Below are 19931 nucleotides of genomic sequence, written 5' to 3' on the forward strand. Positions count from 1 at the left end.
ATTGAGCCAATTCAGTCTGTTAAATTACTTGAGCTGGGCAAAATATAAAGAAAGAAACTGTGATTAATTAGTAGTGGCTGATGTCCCAGTGCTGTAACCAGCCATTCATCTGGATGCTGTAGAATATTTATTGCAGATCTTGTAGCAAAGGTGGTCATCAAATAAGAGGTAAAAATATGAACCTTTTCACTTATGATTAGCTATTAAGAACATGTATTTACTTAACTAGGTAGCGGGAAGAGCATATGTAAAGAGGCACCTTGAAAGCTAGCTAATTTAAAGAAGCGTATTTTAGCTACAGGCTAAAATAATTCAGCTAAAAGTAATATATCTGTTCCCTTTGTGGTGCAACAAACCTTTGTAAAGCAGGAATGCTGTAAACTTTAGATAGCACCATCTACGGGAGCTGCTGCCGTGAGCACAGGCCTGGGAGAAGCTGGAGAAGTCGTCTGCTCCTGTCCCCTGCCCCAAGGCAGAACCAGCCCTGTCCAATAAAGTGGTTTTCTTTGGGTCAAAGTTTCATTTTAATCTCATCTGCTCCTTAAATCAGAAGCTTATCCTGTTTCATTATGCTTTGTGACCAGCATGTTTGAGTAGCTTTGCACAGCAGTTTGTCCTGTGAGAACGGGACTGTGCGTGGGTGGGACGTGACTTTGGAAGCGGCTGAGCTGACAAAACTCTTCAGGCTTCACCACTCTTCTTTTTTTTTTTTTTTCCAGTTATATAGTGGGGATTAGCCAGAGTCCAACCTTTCTCTACACATGCACATTCCTCAGAGTGTACAAATTTAACTGGAGATTTATGAATTGGTTACATACTGCACATCACACTAAATTGGTATTTTCTCTTTATGATGCTTTAATAAAAATGTGCAGTTCTATTTACATATGTGTCTCAGATAAAATTTCTTTAAAGTCTACTGAAGTTTATTTTGGCTTAAAAGCCTATTGCAATTTATGGTCAAATATGTAACACAAATAAAACTTCACATTTACAAAGTTATAAAGCTTGTTATAGTTTCCATTTTTTTCCCCCTTTTCTCTTTTTTTTTGTTGCTGGCTGGCATTTCGTTCTGTGGGCTGGAAAAATAGCTTTCCCCAATAGTAATGTCCTTTCCGTTAAGCAAATCTTGTTGATGTAAAGGAAATTTTCCAGCCAGCGTTTTGTTTTTGCTAAAAGTACAGTGAAAAGCTGGTAAAAAATAGTCAGGAGAAGGCCACTATGTTCATGAAAAGAAATGAACCTATAAAGGGTCGTGCTGGTCTTCAGGCTGTCCTGGCACAGCAGCAGGGCAGGGACCTCCCCCAGCAGCTACAGGGCAGAGCCACGGTGGGGACAGTGACCAGGGACCACCGCGGACCCCAGGGACCACCAGGCATGGCCGGGGCTATGGGGCAGCTCAGAGGCCGAGCCAGGGACCTCAGCAGGTGAAGCAGGGGCAGCGAGGTCCACTGCCAGCCCAGAGCAGAAGCCCCTGATGATCCTCCTCATCAGCTTTCCCCACCAGAGCCGGCCCTGGGCAGGGGCTGCAGAGCCCTGGTGTGCCCCAGCCCTGGCCCAGGCAATGGTCTGATCCCCATAACCAACAGGATCCTCCTTTGGGTGCTGCCTGTTGCCTTCTGCCTACTCCTCATGGGTGCGACAGGGCAGACAGGACGGCAGTCTCCCAGCCCAGCCCTGGCGTGGCCTGTGCTTCTTTGGCACACCTGGGCACAATCCTGATGTGTTGCTATTTTCACTCAAGCTTTAATCTGCTCAGTGTTCTTATCAGAAATATTTTCTCTCTCTTTGGCCTGGCAGCGTCCTGTGTATGCAGTGTGTGCGGCCAGCAGCAGCCACTCAGTGGCCTCTGGTTTGTGCTGCACCGCTCTTACCGTACCTTTTTCTGAGCAGTTTCCTGGTGTCTTTTCTGAGGTAAATTTGGAAACTACAGACTTACTAAAGATCTCTTTCAAATACATCTCATATAGAAAGATACCACATCAGACTTCTCTGTGAGTGTACAGTGCCTCTCCAGGCCAGCAGAAAAGCAGCAGAGCTGAGAGGTAACAGTGCTCCCTGCCTGCCCGCGGTGTCCAAAGGAAAGACAAAACAAAAATAAGAGTAAATTAATTTTTAATTTTTCATGATGGCAGCACAGTCACTTCTCAGAGTGGGCCACAGGATCATTAGAGACTGACCTGTCCTCAGCTACGCAGAAGAACTTGCTCCATCCAGGTAATTTTCCAAGCACAGAGTTTCTCTCTGACCTGTTGACATTCACCCTCTCAGCGCTACCACAGCCTCTGTGGCGTAAAGGACACTTTGCTTTCCACCATGTTCACTCCTGCCCTCGGAGGGCAGCGGCGCACCCTCACAAACAATGACGGCTTAGTGTATGTGTCTAACGCGGTGCATGCAGGGGACCACGTACGTGAGCAACCATTTCACGAACAGTGACTAATCAAACTAGTTACTTCCTCCATTCCACAGAGCTGCCCAATGGTTTACAGCAATTAAACAGCATGATATGTGGGAGAAGCACACATAGTAATGTCTATGCCATGCTAGAAATGTTGACCCTTTTGTTGGCCCCTGTGGGCCTGGCACAACCTGCACCTCGTCCCTGTTGCCACCTGCCCACGCTGGCACGCTCAGCAGCAGGCTGATCGGCCAGTTTGCTCTGGATGAGTCGGTCCTGCCAGGCCTCCCTGTGTCCTTGTAATGTCCTCCCTGCCTTCCTGTCCTCATCTGCTGCTCATCCTGCTGTAAACAGTGCAGTCATAGCCTGTATGGCCCTTTATCTCACCTTACTTATTTATTCGTTTTAAGCATTTGTTTGTAAGAAAGTGTTTCCTCCTTCCAACAGCATTAGTCATGGAATTCCTGATGTGGTTCGTCTCTCATTTACCTGTCAAGATCTGGTTAACAACACCGTGTTCTCCTTTCTAATAGCTGCAGACACTGCAAATCACTACCAGAGCCTGGAGCTGGCAAGTAACTTCTGTGTAACACAAAGCGAAGACAAATCACCCAGAAGAAAATTATTTCAGCTGCATCTGATAAGACAGCTGCAAAATATCCACGGCCTTTTGGAATATAAGACAGAATATGAAATATGTGGGGGGAAAAAAACACATTTCTGGATGGCATTATCAAAAATGTTTAGCATATGGTTAGCAGTTTCCAGGCAAGCGGAAGATAAACCTTTCATAGACTGCAGTAGGAGCAGTGATTTGCTATCAGTGGCACTTTCAAAAAGCACATTTGGATCAACCAGGTTAAGGGGTGGTACAGAAAATTTTCAGCTAAACAAGGGAGGCTACAGACCTGAGGACAAGATACAAAATAAGGTATTTAACTGCATAAGGGTCAATGGAAGTAAGGACACGAACCTAGAGAATTTTATCATAATCTTAGTCCTATTGAAACGACTGGGAAATGGGCTGTCCCCTGAGGATGAGGTGTAGCACTCTGCGCCTCCAGTTCAGTTGTCTTACAGAGTGTCTGAGATACAAAAAACACGAAGTTTTCTGCCAATGTTTAGCTGCCCTAGACTGGATAGCAGCAAGAGGGTCATATCAGCTTCTGTGGGATGACAGACGCTTAACGCATACTGATTATATGTTACTGCTCTAAGCAAAATAGCAACACTCGAAACGAGTAAATGCTCTTTCTATAAATACTACGCATATCTTGTCGAATGAGGTTCTCGGTTCAAGAGCCTGGCCCTGTTTTCGTCAAGGCAGGGAAGCGCCGTGGATGTTGCTGCATTGCCCTCTCGTGGGGCGAGCCGGGGAACGGCGGCTGAAGGGGCCGGGGCTGCCGGCTCCCCTCCCTCCGCGCCGCGGCCTTCCTCCGGCCTCGGCCTCGGGCCGGGCCATGCCCTGTCCGAGGGAAAGTGTTGGGACACCTGCGCGTGGTGATTATTTAGCCAAATAAACCTCTTTCCCCCTAAATATTCTAGTTCTGCATTTCAGTAGAAAACGGCTCCGAGGCCAGGGCCCTGCTGGAATTGCCGAGACTGTCCCAAAACGTCAAAACAATGAGCGCTCCGAATACGTGTACGACCTCTCTTCCCAATTCCCTTTCAGCGGGCCTTTACCTAGCAAACAGGAATGAAAAAGCAGGAGGATGAGCAACGTTATTTTGTGGCATAGCGCATGGATCAAGTACACGCAAGAAGTGAAGAGCACATACTAGGGATGACAGTCTGCACACAGATCCATTTTGCCTTACTGTGAATGATGCCATCTATCACACAGATTGCTGCAATTGCCTCCCACATTGATATATCTCATCTCTATTCTGTGTTCTTCTTCTGGGAATCTTAAAGCAGCATTTTCCTGTCTAGTCAAGGTGCTTTTGTCACCCGAGCTGAGAGAGCTGCCTAAGTACCTCATGGTCTCTGAAATATTTATCCTCTCACTTTTCTTGTCAGGTAAGGAAATTCTCCATTTTGCAGACGACAAACTGAGGCACACAGATTAATTCTCAGATCCAAAAAGAGATTTATGCATGCAAAGCGGTGCTTAGGCAGATCCAAAATGTACATTGCAAAAAGCCCCGTTCAAGGGCTGAAGGTATCTGCTGGCACGCAGGAAGCTGGCAGGGAGTTCCCTTCTCTGCCTGAGGAAGAGGAAAAGTGACAGCAGTTCAACTCTTATTATGAGCCATTTATTTCTGTATATGAAATAGAGTTCCTAAATAAAACTGCATGCAGCTAGGACTTCACATGCAGCCTGCGATGCATGAAATATGAGGAGGAGGCACAGCCTGCAAAGCTACCAGAGAGGAGGGAATCAAGACAAGATCTTGCCCTACCCTGCTGTGACTAGCTGAGGGAAACGCTGCCTCCCTTGTTTTATGCACATGGGACACCTACATCCCCAGAGAAAATCTTCCCTGAGAGCCTACTGCAGTGTCAACAGGCATGCTTTACATGGTCTTGGCTTTGCTGTGGTGACCAGCTGCGTGTATGCTTAATTTGTGAGGCTGTTTGGGGCCTGACCTGCTGTAGAATTAATTTCACAAGTCTGAACTATCCTGGAGTTCAATTAAGATGACATTATCACAAAACATGATGTCCTAGTTCTGCCCAATAACCGAGAGCACTGCTCCAGGAAAAAAACCTGAGTCCTAGGCTCTTCTAATCCCATGAAAGTTTAAGCTTCCACCTCCCTGAGCTTAGAAAAATGTCCTAAATATCAGGCAGTGCATATTTGGGCTGGGAATACTCCCCATTACTCTCAGGCCATTGTACATCTGAGAATGGAAGGACCACGGCACCAGCAGCCATGACCTGGAGCTCAGTGTGCTGTGCGTTTCCTGAGGGCAGGACTCCAGCTCCTATTCTAGAGCATGTTCTCTGTTTTATAAGCACTATGTTTCAATTTTCTTAGCCTGAGGAACCACAGAGAGTCCCTCCCTGAGCTAAGCGCTTACACCCAAGGCAACAGATCCAGCCCCTGCAGGGACCGCTACCTTCTGCTCTCACAAATTCAGCACTTCTGACTAAGAGCAGTCTGAGTTCAGTAAGAGAGGTGAGGATTGCCTCTGTACAAAATACCCCATAAACTGGCGGCTAACATCTTTTCCCATAATGCAGAGACATTGGTTCAAATGTCTGCAAGGGTGATGCTGATTTGGGATTTAGCTCTTGCCTCCTGGGCATGTTTCATATTATCTGGCTATGGAAGAGAGCAGACAAGAGTGCTTTCAGGGCTCTGAATCCCTGTTTCTTTGGGGAAACATCAAAGACAAGGTTTCAGACACACAGCCGTCTTGGTGTTTCTGATTGACTAGTTTAAAACTCCCCTGTGCGCAGTGATTTGGCTTTTGGGCATTCCCACTTGGATGCCTCATTTTCCTGTCTTCAGTGGAGAGTGACTGTCACCCCACTATGTCACCCTTGCAGATGGCAGTGGCAGGACGGGTGCTGACAACACAGATGCCACTTCCTGTACATCGCAACTGCTCCAGCCTGTTGCTGAATGCCTGCTAAAGTGCTCTTGACTGTTGGAAGGAAACAACCATTCTGGACAGACTGCTTTGTTTTCTTTCTTGCTTTTATGACAAAGAGTGATTTCAGAGCCCATTTCCTCTAAAATACTCTGTGTGAAGAGGGTTATTTATGTTGCTTACCAACAGCTCTTAAATTTAGGCAAGGAATTTAGACTAGCCTGCCTCATTTCTCTTGTACAGTGTGTGGAGGAAAAAAGCTCACTCAGAAGCTTTTCAAAGCTGGAACTAAAGGCCAGGGGCTGTTTTAAAGTCATCAGCAGTGAGTTAGATTAAAATGTAGTGCAACATCTGGGTTTTCTGATTTGTCCTCTAAAGGACCCTCTCCCCTGTAACTCCAAGACTAGGCACATAAAAGACTACCCACCTCCTTCCATTAAGTAGTGTATGTGTCTCCTAAATGTGTGAGGAAGAATAGCATTAGCACTTTTCTACTTGGTAACGCAGCTCAGCAGTAAAGTGTTACATTAGAAAACAGGTCCTGTTTTTCTGTGGACTTCAGACATCTTCTTTTGAATCCTCATTCAGCAAATCACTTGGGAGTTGATTCAAGCCCACCCAAAGAAGATCACATCTTAGTATGTACGTGTCTTTATGGAGATGTTTAAGGACATCTCTATTCAGCAAAGCACACAAATGTGTGTTTAAATCCCACTGAAGGCCAATTTCCCCCATAAATGTATTATTGAACTGGGATTTTGAAATATATCATCACTTCTGTTTGAAATCTTTCCTCACGTTGGAGCTCTACTGTTTCAGAAAGAAAAGCCATATGGAACTAATCATGCACATTTTGTCTAGCAGATAGGCATTTTAGCAGATTGTGTTTTCCCTTCAAGTGACTGTCCATATGAGCATCCAAACTGTGGCGTGCATATATCCCAACATGCAAGACAAGATTTTTAGCCCTAACAGCATCCATACTGATGTACCTCCTGCTTAGTCGCATAATAATTATGAGATGAGCACAATCATCACTGCCTATCTACCAGCCACATGAGGCTTTTTTTCTTTTTTTTTTTTTTTTTTTGTCCCGTCCTCACACAGACCTTACTCTTTTTTGATCTTGTTTTCATCCTTACTTTCTTTCATTTCTTTAACAATTGGACCTTTTTCCTTGTCTGTGTGCTTCTCAGAAACATACAGTAGAGTTCAGCTACAGGAGAGAGATTTCCCTTTCTGGCAGATATACTATATACGATGACATTGTCTCAGAGAAAAGGATGTTCCTGATAAGTACATGATTTCCTGAAACTTCAGCACCGGCTTACAGAGATACAAGAGGGACCCAACACTGCAGACCTTCTACCAAGCATAACTCCAGGACTAGAAAGGAGGCATCAATCACTTGCAAAGCAGCCCAGGGAAGTGGCTTCTCCATCACCATTGACACCTTCATGATATGAGATCTCTCTTTGTCTTTGGAGCATAAAATGAGGTTTGTGTGAGCTCCTTTTCCTTACCAGTGCCTCCAAACTGGTGTGGCTGGTCTCTAGCATATGATGAAAGAGAAGAGAAAATACATGGCTTCTCTTTCACCCACCAAAGCATCACCTTCTCTGGATTTCAGGACACTTTGTAGGCACTTCCTCAGCCCTGAGACTTACCAGCAAGCACTGTATGAGGACTTTAAAACTCTCAAGAGAATCTAGATTATTCTTTTTATTAGTTTTTTCAAAAGCACCGGTTTTATTCTCAACCTCTCCTGCCTGCCAGAACAAGTTCTGGCTGTCAGACACCTGAAAGGGATTTTACTAAAGGGACTCTTTCATAGTCCCACATGTGTCTTTGAGGCAGCAGTCAGGTAGGCAGCTCCCTCCAAATCTTACACCAATGGCCAAAAAAACCCCTAAATATACTGGGATGAGTCTCAAGTTCCTTTGAGATGGTTTGTGGCATGGTGGCTGTGTGATATATACCTTCCTCTTCTCCACACTGGTCCTTCTATAAGCATCTCCTTTTGCAGCCTGTTTAGTAGATAGTGTGGGCAGACTGTTGAGGTCACATTTTCTCAGCACCCAAGCCAGAGCAGACCCTGCGAGTGCACATTCTCACCTAGAGCTATCTTCTTACAACAGACCTTCTTATTATTTCTCTGCCTTGGTAGGAATGGGTTTCTTTGCAGCTTCTTCCAAGGTACACAGTTATAGTGGTTCCTTGGCTCGTATAAGGTGAAATAGTAGGTCCCCTCGGATTGCCTTGTCCTAGGACTCAAGTATGATGTAACATTCATTTCATATCCACGTGCATTATTTCAAGTGGATCAATCGGTCAATGCACACATGGTGGAAATAGTCTTCTGGATGTGGAGGACCTTGTGCAGCACCCCTAAGTCAAAAAGTGAGACAGTGGTAGCAGAACCCTGCATCTGAAATTGGTTTTCTTTTATATTCACTTATCCTGGATCTGTAAGTGACAGCAGGAGCCTTGGAAAAGACTCAGATGTCCACTAATTCTTATACAAGAAGTCTGGAGAAAGATTGGATACAGCAAGTAAAAGGGTATACATAGCAAACATTTTATTTAGAATCACCAAGTACAGAGTTCTTTTCACCCTTTATAAACATCTCTTCTTCATCTAAATGGCAGCAGTTGATGATGATCTGTCTCAAGGTAGCACTGTTAATCTTTTCCTATTCAAGCTGTTGCCTTTGTGAGTGTTTTACAAATGAAACTTGATTCCATGGTCACAGCCGTTCAATGCTTTGCTTCTTCAGTTTTGGTAAAATGACGTGTAGGCATTGCCAAGAGAAACCCAGCAGGCAGTGGAGGATCTTCTTGAGAGCCTGGAGATCTTCAGTCCCAGAAGAGATGGGACTCTGTGTGGTGCAAGAAGTCAAAAGCTACAGTTTGATCTCTAGAAATACATAGAACCACTAAGCATAAGCAACAGTGCACACTCTTTATCTTTTAGTGTGGTCAATTCAGAAGCCAGTCATCCTCCATGGCAGCATGCCAATACAGTCTTGAGATAGCAAGATTCAGCTAGACATCACTGCTTCTGGGGGCCACTTGTTTGTACCTCCCAGCCTCTCGGACCTTCATATTCTACATAATAGCTTTGGAGGCATATTGAAGGATAGTCTTCTCTCTCCCCACACTATCAATCTTCATTATCGATCCCTTTCCACAACTAATCAGCCAGGTGTCTTTCTACATTGGAATCAACCATTTCAGAGGCTGAGCTGTTGGACAATGCAACTCATGGAGACAGACTGCAGTCTGGTTTCTTTTATGCTACTTATTCCCCTTCCTCATCACTTTCTCTGGACACTCTTCTTACCAGTTTCAACTTCCGCAGCAACTGGCTTCTTTTCTAGAATAGGGGCTAGGAAACCAGCCCTCCTCATCTCAGAAAGAAGGAAATTCACATCAGTGACTCTTTTCCCTCAGAAAATGTATTCCCTTTGGGTTACCTACCAGCAGACTCACAGTGTCAACGACTTCTGACAGTCCCCTACCTGACTGTATTGTCTCTTGTAGTAGCATGGACTTTTAAGTAGCTTCCAGAACAAAACTCTGACAGAGGCAATCTTTAACAGATGCCTTAAGGCTTGAATATAGTGTACAGATTTGGTCATGCTTATGAATTTGAGTATTCTGTCCACCAAAGAGCCATCACCAGTTCTCTGGAGACGTGGGCTGTCTGGAAAGCGTGCCAGCCCTTTCTTTCACATCCAGGCAATGATGGCCAATGCTAATTCTACAAGCAAGAAGGGAAGTACCAGGACACGTTTCCTTTGCTGAGAAGCAGCAAAGCTCTGTGTCTGGGGCATGATATTCCTGTCCAGTTTTCTGCAGCCTACCCCTCTACTACTCAAATTAAAGGTAGTGTTACCATTCCTACAGACAGTCCAAGCCAGTACAAATGATTCAAGGCAATATCTTCACAAAATTTTCTGTGATCAGGGTTGGCCCATGATCAATTTTCTTAAGACTTGGAAAGGTAAAAAGTCCTGGACTTTCAGTAAAAGGATTTTGGGAAGAGTGCCTGCATCTCACAGCACTGTGGCTGGAAGACTCTTGAAGTGAGAGCATGACCTATCTTGTCTAGGATGAAACCTCTTTATAAAGAACACAAAGGAGTCTACTACATCTGAATGAAGGCCAGTGAACTGGGTTTTTTATATTATATATAAAAGTGCCTGTGACACATAGGGGGATTCTTTAAACATGATCCTACAGTACTTACTGAAATTTAAGAACGCAGAGCAATTCGGTTTATTGAAAGTGCATCTGACAGCTGTAACCACCTTGCCCTTTCCCATAGAAAAGTGTTTTGTTTTTCCAACCATTTCATCTCTTCAGAGATTCTCTGCCAGTCAGGCATCTGCTCTCTGACTGGGACCTAAATTTGGTTCTTGCAATGACAGTGGGCCATACATTGGAACCCAGCATGTCCAGTATCTGCCCTTACCTTTCTCTCTTGTCAGTTCAGATAGAAAAGTTGGAGAGATTCAGACTCTCATGACTGCTACAGGGCTGTTACTCCTAGTGTAAACTTTTCTGTGCCATGGCATTTCATTTCAGGTATATCCAAAGTTCTTAATTGAACTGATTCTCATTCCTACCTAATTCAAAAAAATGGTCTTTCTCTGGTTGTGACTAAAATAGCCTTTATCAGCAACAGGGGCAACGTAACACAGACTAGTTGTTCAACATTATTTTTTGTTTTATTCGAACAGGATACAGCCCTTCCTCAGTTCTTTATCTCTGATACAGGGATCATATGATAACTGCAGTAGCAAGCGGCTTGTATTTGAGATGATCCAAATGTAACATTAGTAGACTATATAACACATCTTTTAAAGTAGCATATAAGATGTCTGCTGTCACTCACGTGGTGAGTACTGAGTTCATCTAGAGTGGGACCTTATTCTGATTTAAAGACAAATACCAGGTTGTTGAACTGTGTAAATCAGATGCCAATAAAGACCAAAGAGTAAAATTTAGCACCTCACAAAGCTCACTATGTCCATTCTCTTTAAGAGTGATGGCTATAGGTCTAACTCAAATTGCAGTGCCTATCATTGTGTCATTCATGTTCATGTTACGCTACTGGGGCTACGGGGCAAACTCATCCCAGCTCTTCTCTCGAGGCTTCTTAGCATGAGGCATTGAGGTTTCTTTATTAGCAGTTGTTTGGACTCTGTAAAGAGTCTTGCAAATAAACCTATGCATTATGTCATGACACTATCTAATTTACACACATATAAACACGCCTAGTACAGATAGATATGTTTGTATAATATTTTCTACTGTAAAGTTATGTTCGAAATATTTTTCAGAATATCTTAACAGTGTTTCGGGAGGTGAATATTTTAATCTCTGTATATGTAAAGATTTGCATTAATCCTTGTCTGTAAATCAAAAGGAGAGAGAAAACCCAAGAGTTATTTCTCAAATGTGTCCTAAAATACTCTCCTATGCATTAAGCTTCCCTGTGTTTAAAGTTGTATATCTCAGCACTCTCCAGTTCTCTGAACTAGTACAGTGGATATATATTCTGGGACACTCCAAAGCTCTTTGTTCCATTAGCATTTTTGCTCTGAATTGCGTTGCATTGATCCCACCACAAATACTTGTCCAATATGGAATATCAAATGCCAGGGAAAGTAATGTTGAGGAACTTAAATTTCCCACATGGGAGATGGATATGAAGGGAGAGGCTAGGGATTTATGGCAGGGTGAAAATGTGAAACATTTTTGTAATGGCTGTCATTTGGATTAGACAGATGATTGCAGTGTCAAATGGGCTTCCAGCAGAGTGAGATGGAGAAGTTAAATTTTTTTTTTTTAGAGCTATAGTTTATCAAATAGCTGTACTTGTGAGTGGGTGTATAACTATTTCCTTAATACATGTGTAAGAGAATGAAAAGGGTATGTTATCAACATTATAAACAAACATTCATATTTTACAGTCCCAGCTGGGACTGAATGAATATTTTATGGACTGAAAGGCAGTTTGAGTTTACTTGGCACAATTCACATGACAGATAATTTGGAGCTGGCCTCAATTTGAGCTGTAGAGGTTAGCGGCGAGTAAGAAAGGAATTGAAGGGGGCAGGTGTGTGTGCTTCCTTGTATGCTGCAATACTTGGCCTTGAAAACTCTCACTGAAGCTGCCAATTTTATATAAAATACTTAAAAATTAATGGACACAATGACTCAGCCTCATTTGTTCTGCCAGCAGGTCAGCCCTGCAACAGCCATGCTATAGGTATGTTTAATCCCTAATTCTGGCCAGTGATATAGATTTACTTCACCAGGAATAGGCAGCAATGATGATGCTTGCCCTTGCTTCATAAAGTCATGCAATCAAAGATGGGGAGTAAACAGTCCTTTCAGAGAGAGCAGCTATTGATCCAAATCTGACTCAGCTCTATTAATCAAGTTATGAAAAGTGTCTGAAAGCAAATCACATTTCATTTTTCAGTGGCATAAAATACTGAGGGGGTTGGGTCGATTCACAATATTTTCATTGTTTGGCCATTTCAGTGAGAAATCGATCATTTGGAAAACATAAGTGTTTAAAAACTCTCAACTAGCTTTTGATTAAAAGACAATGGGAATATAGCAAAAATTTTCTATTTTTCAGGTGGGTTATGTTGTATATTTTATACTGCTGTTTGATTTGATCGTGCCTGGCAACTTTCTGCATATGAGGCAGAATTCTCCATCTGGAAGAAATATTAACTCATCTCCCTTATATAGAACAAAAAGAACAACAACGATTGGGCTTATGCCTGTGAGCAGACAAACTGTGTTCCACTCTCTGAGGATGTGAAGAGAACAATGTCTGAAGGAATTATTCCAGATTGGTTAAATAATTCTAAAAGATGTGATAACTATGGTTTTATCTTGGTTCTTATGTTTACCTTTTTGTGATTTTCCAAACTGTTTGTTGCTTGTGGTTATTCAGAACACCAGAAATTATAAAAGGCTAGTGTGCGTACGTGTGTGTGACAAACACGACAAATAAAATTTTATTTATAGCTCTAATTCTCAACCTGTGTATTCCTTGCAATAAACACATAAAAGATAGTTTGCAAATAAGTATGACGTATCCTTCTTTGGTTGCTTCAGTCATTACTAAATTAGGTTACGAAGGTTAACTATGCAACTGAAAGTGGTCGATTTGTTTATCTTATTTGAAAAAGCTCAACAACAAAGTCCAGAGGAATTAAAATAAGCCCTAGTCTGACCGGTAAAAATAAAATTTCACCTTTATAGGTTTCAATAATATTTCACTTTTAATTTAGAAGCATCGTCGTTTTTTATCATGGGAAATTAAAATATAATTAAATTGCCGCAAGATTTCAGAATATTTTTCACCTGAGCAGCTCTTCTCTTTATGGTGAAAAATACATCCTACTCTCCCTACTCTGTATCTGAGAAATTGCCACAGCCACAGAAGGCACACAGTAGATCATTAGCTAAGGCAAGAACTGAGATGAGTTTCTCTGATTTGTGAATCTGTATCCTAGCCACCTGATAAGGTACCTTTTACGCCAGTAGCAAGTATCCAATCATTATTATGTGCACTGCAGTACAACCTGTGAAACTACAAGAGGGGCCTGAAACCTACTGTTTAAGGGACTCTGAAAACAAGCCAAAAATACAGTATAGCAGGGAAAAATGGTAGATGAAAGAACAGTGCACAGCAGCGTATTTTTTTCTGAGGGCATTTTTTTGTTTGTTTTTCTGCATATCCTGGCCCACACTACAGCCTTAAGATGGATTTGACAGCGTACAGTCTTCTTTCCATCCTTTGGACAACTGATGATGGAATACCATTTCTGAAGTAAACGGCATCCATGCAGAAGTTGCCATTCAGTACCCAATATTCAGCAGAGCCACAAGTGCCCTCCTCCCCCTTGCGTAAACAAAATCAGTAATGACTGGAAAGGTAAACATTATTCAACTATAGTATGACGCTCAGGGGCTATCAGAGTGCACACAGGTCTGATAATTTTTTGCAAGTTTTTGTTGTGTCTATGACAGATAACAGAGTATTAACATCACGGCCAGCCTTATCTGCCAGGACCAGCACCTTTCATTGTGGAAACCAAATTTAAGTTATTTTTAGTGTATGACATGATAAGCATTGCAGGGACCTTTGGTAGTGCATGCTCCCACACTTTATGAATGCTCACAGATCTGAAGAGCAGAAGAGCCAGGTGAAGCAGCAGTGCAAGTGGTGTAGTGCCAAGGAAAGGAAAGGAAAGGTTGGGTAGCATCTCAGGTACCTCGGAGAACTGAAATATTGTGGGCAGAACGGCAGCCAAACTAAGCATGTCCCCAGCCAGAGCCTGAGAGCACTATAAATAGACATCCTAAGGGTCATTTAAAATATTTTTTTCTTCTGCCTTGAGATTTACATATAGGAAGAAAGATGGAATGACTGGACTTCTCAAATGACCCTCAGGTGAGGATTCACCTTGAGCCTAATTATTACATTAGACTGCTGCACTAAAATCATAGAATCATTTAGGTTGGAAAAGACCTCTAGGATCATCAAGTCCAACCATAAACCTACCACGGCCACGTGCACCACTAAACCATGTCCCTAAGCACCATATCTACACACTTTTTAAATACCTCCAGGGATGGAGACTCAACCACTTCCTGGGCAGACTGTTCCAGTGCTTGATAAACCTTTCAGTGAAGAAATTTTTCCTAATATCCAATCTAAACCTCCACTGGCACAGCTTGAGGCCATTTCCTCTCGTCCTATCGCTTGTTACTAGGGAGAAGAGACCGACTCCCACCTCGCTACAACCTCCTTCCAGGTAGTTATAGAGAGTGATAAGGTCTCCCCTCAGCCCCCTATTCTCCAGGCTGAACAACCCCAGTTCCCTCAGCAGCTCCTCATAAGACTTGTTGTCCAGACCCTTCACCAGCTTCGTTGCCCTTCTCTGGACACATTTCAGCACCTCAGTGTCCCTCTTCTAGTGAGGGGCCCAAAACTGAACACAGTACTCGAGGTGCGGCCTCACCAGTGCCCAGAGGTACAATCACTTCCCTGCTCCTGCTGGCCACGCTATTCCTGATACAAGCCAGGATGCTGTTGGCTTTCTTGGCCACCTGGGCACGCTGCTGGCTCATGTTCAGCAGGCTGTCAACCAGCACCGCCAGGTCCCTTTCCGCCAGGCATCTCTCCAGCCACTCCTCCCCAAGCCTGTAGCATTGCACGGGGTTGTTGTGACCCAAGTGCAGGACCCAGCACTGAGCCTTGCTGAACCTCACACAATTGGCCCCAGCCCATTGATCCAGCCTGTCCAGATGCTTCTGCAGAGCCTTCCTACCCTCAGGGAGATCAACACTTCCAACTTGGTGTCATCTGCAAACTTACTGAGGGTGCACTTGATCCCCTCATCCAGATCATTGATAAAGATATTCAAGACTGGCCCCAACACTGAGCCCAGGGGACCCCTCTTGTGACCAGCTGCCAACTGAATTTAACTCCATTCACCACAACTCTTTGAGCCTGGCCATCCAGGCAGTTTTTTTACCCAGGGAAGTGTACACTTGTCCAACTCATGAACCGCCAATTTCTACAAAATAACACTGTGGGAAATGGTGTCAAAGGCTTTACTAAAGTCTAGGTAGACAACATCCACAGCCTTTCCCTCATCCACCGAATGAGTCACCTTGTCATAGGAGATCAGATAAGTCAAGCAGGACTTGCCTTTCATAAACCCATGCTGACTGGGCCTGATCCCCTGGTTGTCCTGGACGTGCCACACGATGGCACTCAAGATGATCTGTTCCATAACCTTCCCCAGCACTGTGGTCAGACTGGCAGGCCGGATCCAGTTCCCTGGATCCTCCTTCTGGCCCTTCTTGTAGATAGGTGTCACATTTCCTAACTTCCAGTCAACTGGGACCTCCCCCGTTAGCCAGGACTGCTCATAAATAACGGAATATGGACATCAGATCTCATAACAGGTATGGCTGCAGCACAGGATAAGTTGTTCTGATGGATTTCCATTGAGTTACTCAACTTCTAATTGTGGGTGCAAAATAATATACTGCCTGGAGTATTTCTTATGTGTGGTTAAAAAAATGTTTCCAGCAATTCAAAAGTAGAAAATACAACAAAAGAGAAACCAGTTACCTCAGTCTCTGACAGAAATGTCACAGTAAACTTAGGACTGGCTTTATTTTTTTCGCTCCACCTTTGTATTCGTATAGAGGCATACAGCCAAAGATATGCATTCAAAAATATGTGTTAAAATACGTGGAGTTTTACAATAGTAAAAATGTCACTTCCAAATAAATGCTTAAAGGACTGAACTGCCATGGTAATCAAGCATAATTAGCTTTTCATATCTTTATTAAAGTTTTACACTTTTATATTCTCACGTATCAAGAGACCCAAGTATGGTCTCACAGACATCTTCATGGATGTCAGCTCTGAAAACAGGCATACCAGTTTTCTGTGCTTTATTGAACAGGTAAGCTGCTCTCCTGCAGAGGATCAATTCACCTCTCTGTTCATTCTGCAGATGAAAAGAAGGGCTGGGAGTAGGACCAAGACTCTCTGGAGTCACATTCAGTGATTTCACCAGCATGACCACTCTTTCCAAAAGCAGGGTGCACCAAAGGACAGGCCTGAGAGGCAGTCTATGTTCCTGGCTCTTCTCAGTCATAGGATTAGCCCGGCCCAGTCATGTGGATGTTTGACCTCATTCCATGAGCATTAACTTAGAGTAAAAAAGCATCAGTGTGGAATAAATGAAATGCATTTTCACTTCTGTCACCATTACACATAGCAAATTTCAAGCAACTGGAGTCTTTATGTAGAATCAAGAGCACTTAACATGTCAGCCTTTAAACAAAATACAATATACATCTTTAATTCTGGGAGAGGGTCACTACCCTATAACATCACTGGCATTTTAATTAAAATGTCTCAAAGGAAAGAATGACAGGGAGCTTGTAAAAATTGTATGAAATTGCTTGTGTGTGCAGATGTTAAAGAGAAGCATAAAATACAACATACAGAAATTCTGTATTTTTTTCTCTTTGTTGCTTTCTTTTTCTCCCTTCCCTTCCCTTCCCTTCCCTTCCCTTCCCTTCCCTTCCCTTCCCTTCCCTTCCCTTCCCTTCCCTTCCCTTCCCTTCCCTTCCCTTCCCTTCCCTTCCCTTCCCTTCCCTTCCCCAGTTCTGTAATCCCCAAGGCCAGTATTATAAATATTTCAACTGACAATTCACATCAAAGAAGTCAGGTTTTTGCCAGGACACAAGAATTTTCAGTGTCCCCCATACACAGTTACGTCTGAGGCCTTGTACTGAGGAATTCTGTAGTGAGTGAGCTAAGCCCAGCTCCACTTGCTGTGCATCTGACAGTGCGGAGGCATGGCATTACGGGGATGTCTCACCAGATGTCTCCCTTGTATCAGATTCTTAGGTGCAAAGGTTTTGGTGAGGTACAATTAGAAAATCTTTGTGAATTCCATTTAAAGATGTTATATACAACTATGCAAATATTGCTGCGTAGTCATTTGTTCACTAGAGAGGACAGTTTTAAAGTAGTTTCTCCATTTTAAATTATAATGTTCCTTAAAAGAACATCATTTGCTGATTAGAGATATGAGTTTGTTTAGCTGCAGTGCCTGAAGCTTCAAATTTGATTGCATTCATTTTAATCACATAACTCATCTTATTTTCAGTAACATGGAGTTGTTTGTTCCAAATGCATTTATGAATTCCTAACTCATCTCAGTTATGCCACATACTGGAAGTGATGTTACTCTTACTAATTCCTAACATCACAAAAACCTAACTTACATGGAGGAGAAAGTGCTGGAAGAAGGAGGCATCTTTGGAATCTATTTAAAGTAAACTGCCTTAATTTCAAGTCTTTAATCCTGCTTTTGCTGCCCTAAGGGACAGGCTCCAAAACACATGACATTTGTGCCTCAGATATGAAAGACCTGTCAAATCCCCGACACTGAGTGACACTAATACACTTGGCTCATCTCACACTCCCCCTGGCTATGGCTACATCTCACTTGTTTGCAATGCTTTACCATGTCCTCCTTCTTACTAGATGAAACTTACCTCCCAGAAGCAGCCAGCTCCTCCAGCTGTCATCCCTTTTTCCTCCTGCCTACAGGACAAGCAGGGAAAAAATAGACCAAGGGAGGAGAAAACAGACAAAGGGAGGGAGCGTTATTTCACAGCAAGCCATCCTGGCTCCTGTTCCTCTGTCCCATGATCGGAATGCCTCCTCACCCTGGTGTGGGATCTTGTTCTTTGGGAGAACACAAACCTGAACTTTCTGGGCCTGCAAGGCAAGCACCAAAGATGGCAAACTTTTAACAGAGCAAGGCAGACAGTTTTTGGTGATGGAACAAATTGCACCTAGCAAGGTACCTTCTACAGAACTTGTCTTCTCTCTCTAGTGTGATGGAGGCAGAGATGCCTTTTCAGATATATTTGTTTTCAGCTAAGGGTTAGAGTGGGACCTACAATGAATTAACTAATAATTTTACTGCCAACACATGTAAACCTCTGTTCCTAACCTCACATGTTTAAGAGTCACACCTGTGGGCCATAAAGTGAAGAACAGGGATCCAAGGACAGCATTTTGTGTTGGCAGAAAAACCGTGCCCAAGTGCCACGGAGCTCCTTTCAAACTCCACTTGCTGCCTGCCAGTGAGCAGGGAGTGCCCATGCCCCCCAGGACGTGTGTGCCAGGGATATGTGGGTGGGAGAGTTAGACGTTCATTACCTTGTTCCAGAAGTTAATGGTCTTTAGGTGCTATTTTAGGAAGAGGTCATCACTGGGCCATGAAATGCTTGGAACATGTCCTCTCTCACCCAGAAAAAACTCCCCCTGTGGCAATGGTGGGGAGGATGCCAGTGGAAAATTCCTGCACATAACAAGGTCAGATATACTGGTTTTCCATCTTTTTTAACTGTCCAAGCAGTGAAAAGCAACTGGAGTGACAGCCAAGGCTGATCCAGACACAGCTCCAGGACACATTACGCAAGAAAGGGCCTTGGTGTAAATAGGAGTCCAGGACCTTAATGCAAATGGGAGTCCAGACCATCGCAAACATCAGTCAGATCTCCTGATGAGAAAAGGTAGTTCTAATCAGAAGAAATATCTGAAACTTAAATCCATCTTTTGAACACAACATACCTAAATCTAAAAGTGAATATGGGAAATGTGACTAAGTACCCCAGCAAGCGCCTCTGAGCCTTCCTACCCTGGAAGGTGAGGCGACATTAAAAAGAGGGAACAGTGTGCACATGGGCTAACATGCAGAAGTTTAACTTCTCCACAGTAGGTAACACGCATGGATGTCTATGAAAGTCACTGCGCATTGAAGAACAAGCACCCAAATGTGGGGCATCTGGAAAGCCAGCCCCATCCAGCCCTGCCAGCATCACCAAGTTTTTATTGCAGTGACTTCTGATGATTAAGCCTGGCGTCCTTTTCAAAGGAGAGGCTTCTCATCAAACTATGCATTAATGCCCGATTCCGGAGAGCTGATGTCTTTGTTTCCTGATTTGACTCTGACAGAAGGGAACAGGGAGGGAGGGGCAGCAGGAAGAGGCAGCAAATGCAGACAAATTATTTTAAAACAGTTGTGATTCTAAAAAGTAGTGTTGATGCTCTTCTTCTTTGCACAAGTGCTGAAAGCAATGAGGTGACATAAAAAAGGCTGACTACCAGCAGCAGTGCGGAAAACAGCAAATAAACCAGGCAGTAAATGGGCAGGTATAACTGTTTGCATTTGTCTGGCTTTGTTGAGGTGTAAAAGTAAAGGTAATAATTGGAGAAAGGAATGGTTCAATTTCAAAATGATTTGCAGACTCACCAATGCAAGTTTTATTTTCAAATTTGAAACATGAGCTTACACATACGCATATATATAATTTATGTTTTGTATAAATAGTACATATCTATAATT

At 43.3% G+C, this 19931-nt stretch overlaps 1 long non-coding RNA gene across 1 annotated transcript; it reads right to left on the reverse strand.

Annotated features, from left to right (window-relative positions):
- Positions 1–16379: 16379 nt before the first annotated feature.
- Positions 16380–18848, reverse strand: LOC142052125 (uncharacterized). The gene is made up of 3 exons (XR_012658725.1): positions 18743–18848; positions 18070–18118; positions 16380–16709 (listed from the first exon to the last, which is right to left on the reverse strand). It is a non-coding gene; the product is annotated as an uncharacterized LOC142052125 (long non-coding RNA).
- Between the last annotated feature and the right edge of the window lie 1083 nt (positions 18849–19931).

Source organism: Phalacrocorax aristotelis, chromosome 1, assembly GCF_949628215.1.
Source record: "Phalacrocorax aristotelis chromosome 1, bGulAri2.1, whole genome shotgun sequence".
NCBI lineage: Eukaryota > Metazoa > Chordata > Aves > Suliformes > Phalacrocoracidae > Phalacrocorax > Phalacrocorax aristotelis.